Genomic DNA, 15,901 nt, shown 5'->3' on the forward strand with positions numbered 1-15,901 from the left:
TGTAAGAAAGATTGAAAAGATAGCGAGCCTCACTGCGTAGGCTGTCCTCTGTGCTGCAACTTGATCACTTTTGGGCTGATCCTACAAAAACTGTCATCCACGGAGTAGGAAAATGTATAAATGTCAACAAGAACAACATTGTTCTACACACGGCTACTGTCTACTAAAATATGCTGCTGAGTCTTCAGAGCTGCAAAATCATGCCTTACACCAATTTACACTGTATTCACTGACTGACAATGGGAAAAAAAATTGCAGTGAATATCATGAGCAACGGGCAAATAACATCCTTCACCTGCAGTGGTTAGCTGGGAGGGAAGCAAGATTTTCCATGAATGAGTGGCCAATTTTGGGGAGAGGTGGGGAAGGGGAAAAAGGGGGAATAGTGCTGTTTCTTTTGCTAGAAGTAACATATAATTTATCTCATACTTACCAGTCACAGTTTTTGGCTTCACAAGATTCTAACAGCCACGAGATATGGCATCTGTTAACTAAACAAAGCCTTCTAGCACTGAGGTTCCAGCTATTTCTCTAAACTTCAAGAAAGCAACAAGATGTGTAGGTTTGTTTATGTCTGTTTGTAACTATTTTGATGGTTTCTAAGTGGTAATAATTTGAAATATTATTGCTTTTCTCCATATAATTTGCCTGTAACATAACAGCTAAATATATCTTTTTTTCTCCCAATGTACAGGGTAAGGCTGTTGCTGTAAAAGATGTCAGCTTGTAGAAGAGTTCTGCGATGATTTTCCTGCCTCACAGAGCATTTTGCATGCAGCCTATGTTTCACCCTTTTTATGAGAGGCCAGGTGTGTAGGGAGAGGTAATAGCTTGTACTAACTGACCGATGTTCTAGTGAAAATGACACATTTCTAGGCACACACATCCTTGATTTCAGTGTGACTTATGAGTAATAGGTGCAATACCAAAAGAAACAAGTGACCAGCCACTAAAGGTTGGAAGCAAGAAATTATAAATGAAACTTTTTTTTTTTTTTTTTTTTTTTTGTGTCTTTATTCTGGAAATTTACTGTAATTACCTGGTTGGGGGGATACTGCATGCATAGAGCCAAAACTTGATTAATGTTAATTTTAAAGCAAACATAGCCAGGAAAGGCCAATGTGCTTCACAGCTAAAAATACACTTTCGTTGAGGGACGTGACATCTGTGGATTTACAACCCAGTAATTTTTTGTGAATAATGATTAGCTGTCCTCATATAATTAACTTGTGAGGCTTCAGCAGTGTCTGGTTATCCTTAGAAGCACCAATCAGTGTTGATTTTCAGATCAGAAAAGCTAATCCAGAAACAACTATAAACCCAGGTGATCCCACTTTCCTCATCGGAAACAGCTGGTTAGTTTCTCTAGGACATAGGACTAGAACAGTGCAGTAAAACAAGGCTATTTTAAATATCCTTCACAGAGCTGCAAACACTTATCTTTGTGTCAAAGAAAACCCCAAAATTCAGTTTTGCTGAATTAGAGATGTATGGATTTTGCTCTGACAAACTGTCCAATACTTTATTTGATGTTGATGCTTTGCATATATCTATTTGCTCTGAGGGTTACCGTTGTATAAAAAGAACACTGTTGTTCATAGATAAGAGGTAGTGATAAAAGCTAGGGTGGGCTACTCTCCAGTCATCCAGTCTGACCTCCATACTCTGGGGCACACGATTTCATTAATATTTCCTGCACTGCGCTAAGGTTTTCATGGGTTAAAGAACATCTCTTAGACTTGGGTTTTTGCACAACAAAGAACTCTCTATGTCCTTCATTAATTTTGTTCCAAATCCCCATCGAGGTATGTATAATCAAATCAATTGAAGGCTTCTTTTGGTTAAATTAAATTTGTGGAGGACAGCATAGGTGCTTGGGATGAGTTGTATCTTCAGCTGCCTAAACATGAGAAGCATCTAGTTGAACGTAGCTTTCTACAGTCCTTCTGTAGTCAATGGGGAAAGATGATTCATTCAGAAGATTACTCATCCAATTCGTTTTAGACACTTCTTTCAGAATGAGATGAATCATTCTCTGGAGACACCTATCTGCCTCCATGGACTGCATTTCTATTTCAGACTAGGTACCTAGCTTTTTGGTGGCTGAAATTAGGCAAGATGACTCTTACCATCACTGTTAGCCATAACAATATCTTTTTTATTTTTTATTTTATTTTATTTTATTTTTTTTTAGGGTTAGAAATGGTTTTATGACCCTTTTGAAATATGAGCATCAAAACTGCATAGAATTTGTAAAATTGTTGCTCTATCGTGAGAAAAATATCTTAGTATTACTTCCCTACTTCATGATCTTCCCCAGTGCATATACCCAAGGATAGATGAGATGTACTTAGGCACCACATTATGCTAAAAGTTCATGTTCTATTAAATATTGGCCAAGATTCTTGGGTCCATGTCCAGTCATTAACCTCAGAAAATGTTAGTGTGTTATATATTCTCCACTTCTATTGAGGCTATAGCATGCAAAAATAAAAAAGGCTGCATTTGTGAAGGAAAACAGCAAAGTACAGGAAGCAGAGTTCAATTTCTTTAAATTAAAAGAACATAATTTACCTTCCCCTTCCATATAAAATACACCATACATCTTACTGACTTTGTTGTCTAGTTTAAAACATGCCAAACTCAGCCACAGATTAGAATATACTTTAGAAATATATCTGATTTAACAGTTCTGAGCTCTTTCTGAAATAAAGAGTATGGAACAGAAGTTTTCCTGTTCCTACTTTCAGGGATCAAATGATTGGCCTAGTGAGTTGGACCAGCATCATAATTAGAGCTCATCTGCATAGTTGTTTTTAACATGCTATCTTTTCCCCTGAGGAAAAAAAAAAAAAAAAAAGAGATTTTTTTTGTCCCTTTTGTACTCAAGTGCAAAACAACCAGAAAGAGATTTCAGAGGTAAGGATGCCCAAGTAGATTCAGCAGGGCTTAGGGGCAAGCATCACAAGCAGTGGCAAATTCAAAGAAAAGAAAGGAGTAAGTAAAAAGCAGATATTCTTTGGTTTAACTAATAGAAAACCAGCAGAAATTTTTGTGTTCATCTGCCATTTATGTCACTTGAAAACATTTCAGCTTCCTAGTTGGGTAAGATTTATACCATGAGAATAAATACTGAACAGTAATTCCTCTAACACAGAGGTCAAGCCCCTTGTTTATTGTAAAAGCTGATATTCAGTTAGTTTCCAAACATGTATGTGAAACTAAAAGTTGACTTCAGCTGTGATTTGAACAAACATTTAAATATTCTTTGCAGTAACATGACTATATTTGAAATCTGTGAAGCTGGCATATCCATCTTCATCTTGAAGCCAATGTTGTCTAAAACGTAATCACCAAGAGATAAAGGAATCTCATTCTGGCCTGCTAGTCTGGCTTGATTGTAGATGTTTTGCCATTGAGAAACAGTTCTGGTTGTTAAGTCCTAATCAACCAGTGATCACCTAAATCCTAATCCTAATCAGTGATAGAAAAACAAAAAATCTGTGGCATTTATTGCAAGTGTCTGAATGTGGAAGCTGGGTTAATGCTAGGATAGCTCGGGGTACTTGCCTTTCATAAGTCTAGATTTTAGCCCAATCTCTTTCCTCTGCTCCTCGAAGGAAGGAGTTTTCATGCATGCAGCTGCTCAGTTCACCATCAGCCTCGCGGCCCTTTGATGCAATCAGACATGAGCACTGTGCTCAGACCCTTACACTGCCAGGGAAATTAATGGAGAAAGGAAGCCAGCAGAACTGGAAATTGAATGGCAGGTCTCTGCCTACCAGATATCTTCAGGGGGTGGGGACCTAGAATTGTGGTCCTGCTTTCTGACCCTTCTGAGCCATGAAATTAGCTTTAGCGTGCATATTTTTGCTTCTGAGTTTTTTAACTGCTAACCCCAGTAGAACAGAGTCAGTATTTTAGATTGAGAACACTGGGCTCTTTCTTCCACATCTGTTTTTTCTACTGTCAGATGTCAGCCCTTGCAGCTGAAGTCACCTGGTTAATCATTCCTGCCTGGCCAAATGCTCCCTGCTCCTCTTGACTTGGGGTGCAGGACATATAGAAGAAAAATCAATTGGTTGAAACAATATCGGTGCTTATTAGAGAAGTGATCAAGGCAAAAGCTGCTATTTCTAAAGATCCATTGCTATGTTTGATTTTTCAATGAGTTGTTTCCCCTTGGTTAGCATTCTCAAGTGCTGTACCCATATCCTGTGGTTTGGTTTCATGCTGTTGGTGCAGGATAGGCCACTGAGGTTTATGGGTCAACATCTGTAGCATGACTCTGAGGTGCTGGCCATGCCAGAGAATACCAGCTCTGGTTTTTCAAATGTGTGGACAGCTGAAACTTTGATGAAACCCTTCTGTCTTCCACCCTGCTCACTCTCCTGTCCCTCCATTCCAGGAGAGACCTGCAGGGGAGTTTGCACCCCCTCAGCTAAAGGAATTTCTTACATGATAGAGATCTGGTCAAGAGAAGTAAGGACTCAGCTGACTGAAAGATTGGGCAGTTTCCAATTATGAACTCATTCTGCCCAGATAAAATCATATTGCAAAACCACTTGCAGCTGCTTTTTGAAGCTGGTCATTCTTGGACTGTGTCTGCGAGTAGCCTTTTCCGTAGGTTACTCAGACCTAATTAGCAAATTCCTGTTAAGAATGGACATACGCAATGTTAGCCCTGTTGACATTTATGTCCAGGCCTGAACTCCCAGTACATTTGCTGAGACATTTTATAAGGCCCTACCGCACACCCGAAGCTGCTCCTTGCTTTCTTCAGCCCCCTTGGTGAGCCTGGCACAGCATCCCCACCAAGACCCTTCATGGCCTGGGGAAGCCACCCACAGAAACAGGAGGCTAATTTGGGCATATTGTGGCTCCCCAGCTCATGGGTACGTAATATGGAAACACTGCGTGTTTTAATGGTACAGTCGCTTCATTTTTCCTGCAGCTGCTCCTTAAAGTCAGGCCTCAGGCGAAGTGATTAAAATCTTTTCCTCAGCCTGTGTGTAAGAAGTCCAAACAGCACATGGGATTTGTATTGGCTGTGGCTAGCAGTCAGTGAGTGTAAAGGACCTGAGCGTCTGGGTGTCAGGCCCACACAGGGCACCTCTTGTTCAGGAGTGGTCTTACTGGTGGTACCTCATCTGTTTTGGTATCTTAGGACATCCTTTGGAGAAGGTAGTGCAGAGTAAAAATCTGGCATATTAAAGAAAAGTTGTATGAATGCCCGTGGAGGGGGATGTTGACCCCTCCGGGTCCTGCCCCGACACTCTTCCAAAGAGGACATCCAAGGAAAAGTATCCAGGGCAATTACTCGTGGCCCAGTTTAATAACACATTATGTGGAGGACCTTGCAGCTCTTTTGTCACAACATCATATTTTACTGCCCGGCACTCTCCTATGCCACAACATCATGTTCTTTACCTCCTCCATCCTTCAACATCTTGTAGATGCCGCTTTGTCAGGGCTACCATGTGGGCTACCAGTAGAGTCAGTAGAGTAGAGTCCAGAAACACAGAGATCTAGGACATAGGAGTGTAGAAAAAGAGGAACCTTGAGAGCTAAAGAAAGGTAAGTATATGAGATCAGGGATTAGTAGAAAGGTTATTGGTCTCTGTGCTCAGAAGTCTCCAGCTCCACTGGCACATTCCCCAGCAGCAGCCTTGGTTTGTGGTCCTTCCCCATGGGTCAGCCTACCAAGCTGCACACATCACAGAGAAAAGCAACCTGAGCAATCTGACTGAAATGTCAGCATAGATAATCAGAGGACCAGCCTGTAATTAAGGTAGGTTTTACCTTGCCCAGAGTTGCAGGAAGCCTATGAAGTATGTTTTTTGTCTGAATATCATCTTATCTTTCCTCTTATTGATCACTGAGATAAATAGGGCTCTTGTAAGACCAAAAAAAAAAAAAAAAAAAGTCTAATTCTAATGAATGTCCAGTGTTTTGAATCCTACAAATGCATATTGTCCTCTATTGACTATAAGGAAAGCCTGTTCTGATTCAGATGTCTCCATTTAGCAGGTGAGTTCTATCTTGTAAATTACTGGTTTTCTCTGCAAAATGTCTCTGAGGTGCTTTGATTGCACAGGCTATGTTAGCTCAAATCTCCAGTGATGATCTGGCATAGCTTTAGAAGTTCACTATTGTTTTTAGAAGAGTCTCATATTGGACCCTTATGATCGGCCCTACCTTCTCAGAGAATGGCCTTTAAAAATACCTTCGTATTTCTGGACCAAAGGTTTATTTCTGCTCTGTGAAAGGGGCCAAGGGCTACAATACAGAAGTACTTGTAGGGCCTGAAGGACTGTGGCATTATACAGCTCAGAAACAGTAGCAAACTGGCAGCATAAATAACTCCCTAACTCTAACCTTAGCTAAAGAGTGCATAAATCAGTTAACTCCTGGGGAATCATAATATCAAAGAATCACAGAATGGTTTGGGTTGGAAGGGACCTTAAAGATCACCTAATTCCAAACCCCCTTCCATGGGCAGGGACACCTTCTCCTAGACCAGGCTACCCAAAGCACCATCCAACCTGAACATCTCCAGGGATGGGGCATCCACAGCTTCTTTGGGCAGCCTGTGCCAGTGCCTCACCACCCCCATACTAAAGAATTTCTTCCTAAAGTCTAATCTGAACATCTAATCATGCAGGGTAATGCTGCTAGTTGGTGAGAACCGAGATCCATAGCAACCTCATTATACAGAGCAGATGTCAGCAGTTTCTGGAGTGCCAACAGAAACTAATCAAGAAGTGGCTCATCCGACTCCTATTCCTTTCTGCAACCTGGATGGGATGTTATGCATGTGGAGGGAGTTTGGTATGGACGAAGACTTAGCTTTTCTTCCTGAAGAAATGTTAGGAGAGAAAGGAGATAGAACTGAATCCAACAGATCTGAGGAAGTCTGCTGTTAAAAACATCTAAGGAGAAGAAGGTAGAGTAGAAAACTTATGTACTGTGACCCAGAGAGAGGGAGAAAGCTAGATATTTGGCATCATCTCAGCACACATCGCTGATCATTATTTCTGTAAAAAAGAAATTAATTTTATAAAAGCTGCCAAGAAAATCGAGGACAGTACTAGGACAGGCAACTGGGTCTTGCGAGGAGATAGTTAAAGATGTGGAAGCTAAAAGAAGGGAGGAAGATAAAAATGGATGCACAGCAGAGAGCATTTGGGATGGTACACAACTGGACAGCATTCACTCTGTCGAGAAAAGGAATAAAGTTGAGGTTGTAGATGAAGGAAATATGATACTAGATAGTTAACATGATGGAACAATTAGAGCAGAGATCTAAGTGGGAAGGAGAGAGCAAGAGCTTTGGGGTGTCCAGATAGATTGAATTAACATTTAACTCCGAAGGAAAATGTATTCTTGTTATTTCTTGGACACAAGGTTTGAGCTAATGTTTTGGAAGCTTTGTGAACTGCTGGGACACATGGCAAGCTGCTAGGGACACACACAACAAATCCATCTAAAACCATCTTGTAGCAAATCCTCTAATTTACACTATTGTTGAATAGCTGTGCACATAAGCTGCCTTTCCTCCAGTCTGTCAAGTCCATGACATTCACTCAAAGACTGTGTATAATTACTCACGGATTCGCTGAGCTGCAGCCAGACTAAATAGCCTTGTTTCTGAGAAAAGTTACTCACAGTCCTGCTCTTCGGCTGCTTATGACTTAGGCAGTTTGGCAGTATTAGAAACAGGACTTCTTATGTGTTGCATCTGAGGCGTTTGCAGAGATTCTCGACTGAGACTGAGAGGTTTTGTATGTGATGAGGGGCATCATCTGGGCACGACCTGTGTGTATGTGTGCGAATGCGTGTTTCCGTGTTTGCAGGCACGTGTACACAAGCCGTCTTATGTAATTCTTCCCAGAACTCCACTGCTCATCTGCTCCATGCAGACATGACCACACAGAGGCCTTTTATTGTGCTTTATAAATATGTGCCCTTGTTGTCTTATCCCCATTGGTTCTGTTTCCAAGAACAGGATGAATAACAAACCTTCTATTCTCTACTTCTTCTTCTTCTTTTTCTTTCTTTCTTTCTTTTTTCTTTTTCTTTTTTTTTTTTTTTTTTAAATCCTTGGATCTCTTGAGGTTTTTGTCCCCCTTCTGCTTTCCGAAGAATCTAAAGCATTTTTGTGGTTCTCCTGTAATGATACCATGTCTAAAGTGGAGTGCCTGGCAGACCACAAGATATAATATACAAACAAAGGGTGCATTTGCTGTAACAATCACAAAAACTTTAATGACATTTAACTAAATTAAAGCCATTTTTCCTAAGTCGATGTCCTATGTCAGCAACTCCTTCAGCTGCAGCATCTTCGACATGGCAAATCTGAGGACCAAAACAATGTTACCTGTTGCACTGTGGTTTTTCATACTAGATACTCTCACCTTTGATGAAAACCTACCCATAACCTTCATGTTTCTTGTTGTGTCCATGACACTTTAATGGACGTCAGTTAATTTCTTCTGTACCAAAAGTTATATATAAAGGTCATCAATTCAGGCTTCTGATTGATTTCCCATACAATCAATATGTTTATCTGAGAACTACATATCCTATGCTTGAAAAACATAATGACATTGGAAGTCTGCATTAAGTAACTAATTTTTGCTGCTGTTTGATGTCACTTCCCCTCCCTCACTGGAGAAACAGTCAGATAAATGTACAAGCACCTTTTTCCTCATAGTGGCAAGAAGTGTGGGAAAAGCAATAGATCCCATACCACGCAGGAGAAGCAGAAAGGATGGCTAATGGGACAGTGGCAAAAAGTCACTGCTAGTTTTTCCTAAATATATCCCCACTTAGCCAAACTGTCTCAGTGATACAGGGTCCATGGACTTGTCTCTGGAGCCTGTCTGTGGCTCAGCCCTGCTCCAAGCCCTGCTGTGCTACCTGCAGCGTCGTGAGACTCTGTGCTCCAAACAGCTTCTGATTCTCTGGGACGAGGGAAGCAAAGGGTGGTTAGCTGAGCCACAAGCTTCTTTCCAGGACACTGTGAAGAATGTTTGGACCCTGCAAAGACAGGCAACCTAGTTCACACATCCTCAAAGCCTAGATGTGTTATTTCAGTTCTCCCTCTGGCTGTATCTCACAAACTGCTCCAGAAAGCATGTGTCTGGTGACTCAGAGGAAATTTGTTCTGCAGGAGGAACTTAAATCTGGCTTTTGTGTGTCCTGGGCTCGTGCCTTATCAACAACATTTTACTTTTTCTTTCTCTTTTTGCTTAGCAGGTTGTAACATGCTTTTGTTTTTCCACAGAGCTGGTTGCATTTGTGCCTGCATAGTCCACTTCCCTGTTTTGTCAAAGTTCTGCCTTACAATCAGTCCTGCCTTTGGAGAAAATCATAGAAAAAGTCTGTGGCATAGAAATTCCCTTTTTAGAGCAGGGAAAGATGTGAATATGGAATTAAGAGAGAGAGAGAGGGACAGATTGAGAAAGCTATGATTGTCTAAGTGTCTCATTTTGGTTTTGATGTGATGGTGCATACGTACAATCATTTAAATTACAATTTATTCATTCATTACAGTTGAATGATATTAATCAGGAAGAGGCATATTGTGAAGCAGAGCCCAGCAATACAGCTTCCTAAGCTTTTTATTATTATTTTTTGCTTTTTTTTTTTTTTTTTTTGCTTTTTTTTTTCCCCTAAGTCTTGCAGTCTTGTACCTTTCTCTTCTGTAGCTCAGAAAAGTTTAATATAGAGAAAAATAACTCTTCTTTGTATTTCAGAGAGTGAAAATGAACTCCACACCTCTGGGATATCTAACAAAATTTGTTAAATTTGTTGTAATCAAATAAACTACATTGAAATGGTAGGGAAATTAAATTTTAAACTGGTTCAGATTAGGATGATTTAGGAAGTTAATAAAGTATCATAGCGTCATGAAACCTATACATTTAAAAGAAATACAAAAACATTACCAAACCCTCTTACAGTTTACTTCTGTATCAAAAACTTTTGAGTAAGTAGATAAACCTGAGTACTGAAATGTAGACATATGCACACACACAAATATTTTAGATAACCTTTTAAGCTGGATCTACTTTCCATGACCTTTTAGGACACTTTTAGGAGATCTCACTAAGGTTCTGTGGGCTATGCCAATTTGTGATCAGCTACCTATACGTTAGAGTCCATCCAGTAATGCATCTATGGTGAAGTTTATGAGGTAACGCTGTATGAGATAACAGAGTAAAGATAAGAGTTATTGGGAGGGTGTCCAGAGATTTATCAGTCACAAAGAGATGTGAAGGATATTGTCACCTGCTGCAAGCATATTCTGTGATTTCTGACATGTCAAAGTCAGCCTAACTCTCCTGGGGGCTAAGCCCTAACCTCCTGGAAGAGATGCATAGACTGACCAAGTTCTTCTGTTTCTGGACAAGAATCCCCACCGGTGTCTGTCCTGGAGTTCTCCCCAACCTAGTATTAATCTTCTTTTACTTTCTGAAATATTTTCTTATTATCAAATAAGTAGTGTTCTGGTGCCTTTCATTTGGAACTGGGAGGACAAAAATGACACTGGAAGGAAGTCATATACTACCAGTAGCTGAAAAAAGTTTTCCACTAAAAACCCCAGGCTTCAGTGTTAAAGAGAACTGAAGGACTTCTGTATCTATTTATTTATTTAATTGTTTCCAAAAGGCCTTTTAAAATGTCTTAATTTTACAGAATGACAAACATACTATGGAACAATGAGAACTTTGCAAGATGTTTTTTTACTCAGTGCCTGAAAAATATAACGTGTATAGCATGCTGAACTGAAGCCATGGATAGAGAAGGAAGTAATGTACAATGCTTGGGAGTGACTCTGTCCACGATTGCAACAAAACAAAATACAGCAACCCCCAGAGAATATGAGGTTCATCAGTCTGCTCATCAGAAGAATGGCCTGAGGCCACAGGAAGTTCTTTTTGGGCAGGAGCAAATTACCAATAACCACAGAGCCTGCATCTACACAGCCACATGAAAGAGGATCAGGGACTAATCCTGACCCCAAGGTCAGATGGTGCATACTAGTCCACATCCACACTAGCCAGGGTCAACGTTATCCGTAGCAGATATGGTTTGGGAAGAGACAGTTGAAACTGTCTGAAGCAGAGCCAGGGAAAGAGTTGGCAGCTGAACAATACGGCCAATAATTGTCCCTTTCTTAAGTAGTATTATAGATGTATCTAGAAAACAACTGGACTTTTATTTATTTATTTATTTATTTATTAGCATTGGAGATGTATCCAGAGGAGGTAACAACATCAGCATCAGGTAATCACCATCAGGTTCAGTTACAGTTGGAAATATCCAAAGTTCTCTGAGAGATCATTTTCCTTACGATCTGGATTTGAACACTTAAACGCTGATGCATCAGTTTACCACAAACATGGCAAAATAAAATTATCTGTAGCCCAGGTTATGTTCCTCCCAAGAAAGTAGCTCATCTTTCCTCTGCAGATGAAGTCTATTATGGTGTGTGAGCCCTTCATGAATGAGGTATTTCACAAGCCATTAGAGAAGGATGATGCTACACCTCAATATCCTGCCCATGGTGCCACTTAGTAAAGAAGGCTGTCTCCTTCTCTAAAACTAATGCCAAAGGACATCTTGATCTTCATATGCCCCCTCTCCTTTTCAACACAAAACAATGTATTTAACACAGACAGTGTTACAATAGTTAATTAGAGTTTATGGCATTTTCATGAAGAGCAAGAAATGATGATAAATACATGAATAATGACCTGGGAATGGTTCAGCTATTTTATCATAAATGAATGTCAATGAAGTGTAATTTTCTGCTTTAGCAGAATTCCAGCACCTGGTAATATCCTTAATAAACATTAATTAAAAGGTTAATCTGTTGTAGAAATTGCTTTTCTCTGAAGCCACCTGAAATCAATTTGAACCCAATTACGAGTGGTTATCTATTGTTTATGTGGTTAAAGATTAGAGAATGCATTCCTGCTTGTCAGGACCCATTGGAGCAGGCTTTGAATGTCATGATCAGAGGTGCTTCTGAATATTTGAATGCACTTTAATGAGCATAGAAAAACCATTAGAAAATGTAATCAGTCATATTTGATGACTTGACCTTGGGACTTTGATAACAAGGGATCTAATCATTTCTGTCTTAAGTGCCAACAGGATTGCTCTTGAAATCGATTGACCATTGCTTGCTCACTGAGAAGGTAATCTTCCTCGGCAAAGGAGTATAAGTTTCAAAACTCCGTCAAGTTATATAAGTAGGTTCAGAATACCATCTCTCAGCCTCATGAAATATGAAGTACAGCTGAAAGGTGATCAGAGGGTAACAGTCTTCAGTGGAGTTTGGAGATATGAGATGCTTAGCTAAATTCTGTTCTGTACATGCTCATCTCCACTGATCATTTGAGTTGTAATCCACTCTGCAGCAGTAGGAGTGTATATGTCGCTTTATTTTCACGGAAATCTGATTGAGGTTGATAAAATATAGCTCATGGATAATTTGCAACCCATGTATATGTTGACTGGAACTTGCTCTTCCTGCTGTACAGGAAGACCTGAACATTCATGGATAACAAATCTGGGTACAGGAGCCAGCCGAAGAAATAAAGGAGTATGTCTTAATACATTTTCCTACAAAGGATAGGTATAAATTTGTGCCTTTCACATAAAAGTTATGCCCACATCTCTTGCTCTTTCAAGCAAATGCTTGAGCTTCAGTGTAGTTTCACCCATATGAGTAAACCATACTGAAGGCTGCATATGTACTTGTTTATCACAGAGCTTATCCCAAGTGACTTTGAATGTTTGAAAATTTAGGCATTCCCTCCATCCTCAATGGACAGAGAGAGATGCAACTCCAGAGGGCACTCCCCTTGCCCAAAGACAGATGTCAAATACAACTGGAAGCAATTTTCCTTTGGAGATCCTTTTTCCTCTTTGTTAACTATCAAGGGAATCTAGAGGAAAGAGGTTAAGATCTGGTTGCCTATAGGTGAGATTTGCAGGACTTAGATTCATAAGCACCACAAAATTCAGTGTTTCTGCATTCACTGATTCTTTGGGATGACAATTTTTGAGAAGTCAATAGAGTTAACTAAGGCATGTGAATGTAAACAAGAGATGATCTCAGGTATTCCCGACTAATTATCATATGGAAATGAATGGGTCTCAACATAAATGACTGCCCACACAATGTGAATAATGGTGTTTTGGTATGTAACCAACAACAAGTACTCAAACATACACATTAGAAATATTTTAATGGTTTGGTGTACTCAGTAGTAAAAGATACATGCCATAACTGTTAAAATACATTTCCATTGCATTTATGAGAAGGCAGAGGTTTTCAATTTTTAAAGTCTTCCTATACAGTCTTAACAACCCGTTCCCCAAACCTCTGAGCACACTGAAAGGCAGTTTTCAGGTTTCACACTGCATTCTGTGATTATTTCCAGCAGTGAAACCTGTGTCATTTCATATCATTTGTAAAACCCAATTAGATTCTTAGCTGGAGAAATGATGGTTAATAGCTTCAAAATAAGTAAAATCTTGCAAAATCATATTGAGCTTGTCGATGGTAAAATTTTCCATTCTGTAATAGGCTTCCACCCAGAATGTTGAGTTTCCATTAAATCAGACTGTATAAAATTTCTAACTTAGATTGTAGAATCCTGAAGTTGAACGGAATAGTTCTGAATTATCCATTTCTTTCTTTCATTTATTTTTTTTTTTTCCAATAGGAACATAGGAATGTTCTTGAGCAGTCTGACAGACAACTTCAATGATTACATGACAACAAAAATAAGTACAGATTGTGCTTTAATTCAAAATGAGGAAGCACCCCAAACATTATGGAGGAAGGGGGGGAAAAGTCAACATTCATTTCTAAGCATGAGTTTCCAGTTCAAAGTGTCTGTGAGCTTCACACTGATTTTGCTGAAAAGTACTGGAATTCATTTCATGCAAATCTGTGTAGGTGTAAATTGTTAGCTGCACAGCTCATGGACAATTCACTGTTGTTATGATTACAGAACACATTGTCTTTCATATACTTGTATGCTATAATGATGATGACAGTATAAACAAATAGTCAGATGAATTTGATAGCCTTTTGTTCTGTATTCAGTGAATGGCTTAAATAATATAGGCTAATGGTCTGCGGTGTTAATTGGGGATGAGAAAAATTGAAGGGAATTTAAATGGTAAAATAAAATTCAGGATATCCAACATAGTTTTCAGTATCTTCCTGTCACCTATTAAAAATATTAAATTCAATATCATTAAAATATAAAAATATTAAAAATATTAAATTCAAGATAGTCCCTAGAAAGTGAGCTGAAACATGTCTAGTGCCAGTATTGTGAGCACTTTCTCCAGCGACTCCTTTCAGGACAATTAGTTTGTTGTAGCAAAGTGTCACGGTGCAACAGTGTTAGGTAAACTTCTTGGGAGGCTGCTAGAGCTTGTCAGCAAATTACACTTGAAAAATTACATGAGAAACTCATCCCTCTGGCATGTGTCTGTTCTTGGGAGCCACAGTGGTGGTATGTCCCTGGATGTGGTCCAGCACAGGGACTGAGGGGTCAATCTGGTTGTTCACGGTTTTGGGTGAAAAAGGCGTCTTTTTTTTTTTTTTAATTAATAAAACTTCAGTAAATTACATATAGAATGAAACAGAAATTTGGGGGAGGAACTACCTACCCTCTTTGCCAATACATTAACAGATTTGTCCATCAAGCTCCATCATGTTTTAGTCAATAGGGCTGTTCTGTACAATTACCCATTTTAATTCCACCTATTTTTATTTATTTTTTTATTTTTTATTTTTTTTTAGTATGAATTAAGTTGACAATATCTTGAGTATTGCTTTTGTGATGTTAAAGTCCAACTACTTTCACATTGCTATTATAATGTAAGTTTTTGGTAGATTCTGTAGTCTTGCAGGGTTTTTACAGTTTAAGTTGATATTTTCCATTCTGAGCGCCTGTCTCAGATATTGCCAAGCACTTCTGAGACTTTAAGGGAAAACTTTCTCTGTATTGTGTCCGGGTGAAGTTTTTATTTCTGAAGTGCTTGCATTCATCAAGAGAAGTGGTAAAGGCTTTAAATTTGGCAGGAGGAAGCCTTTGAAGCAGGAATATACAATTTTTCTATGTCCAGGAAAATCTGCCCAAATTTGGCCAAGTTATGAACCTTTGAAAAATAGTTTGTAGACTGCTGGCGGCAGAGGACTCTGACTGCTCAAAGCATGTTCCCTCCCCACCACCCCCAAATGGAAGCAGGAGCTGAACACACATTTCCCTGCCATTGTTGTCACAGGCCACACTGGGGTCATTGGGGGTCTCTCCAGTTCTTTCCCACCTTCTGTCTGTGCTCTCCTTGTTCCTCTCTTTTGGCTGACCTCCAAGCATTGAAGAAGAGAGAGAGGTGGAAAGGAAAGCCAAAGAGATCTGGGGTGAGTGAGAGAGATGAACTATAAATTGATGTAGGACTGGGAAAAAACAGCAGGGAGAAGAAGACAAGTTTGGGACAGTGACAGGCTGAAGGTGAGGGGAAAGAAGGAAACCATCTTGGAGAGACTCAGGCAGAAGGTTGCTGCTGTAGAGCAGGAGCACTGCAACTCTGCTGTAGCATTGTGAAGAGACCCCCAACCTTTTGGTACCATCATTCTTCTGCTATCAGCTGCAATCTGCGAAACACCATGGCCAGACTTTGTCTCCCCAGGAACACAACTTGTTGGAGGGGCAGCAAATCTCTAGTCAGCCCTCAGAGCAGGGGTCTGGACAGGAGTGCAAGAGGTTGGGCCTGGCCTGGCCTGGCCTGGTATGGTCAGTGCATGTTCAAGAGTGCCTTTTGCCCTTCCTGTCTGCTTCTTTCCCATTTGGTTGAGGAA

Source organism: Aythya fuligula, chromosome 1 (genome assembly GCF_009819795.1).
Source record: "Aythya fuligula isolate bAytFul2 chromosome 1, bAytFul2.pri, whole genome shotgun sequence".
Classification (NCBI taxonomy): Eukaryota; Metazoa; Chordata; class Aves; order Anseriformes; family Anatidae; genus Aythya; species Aythya fuligula.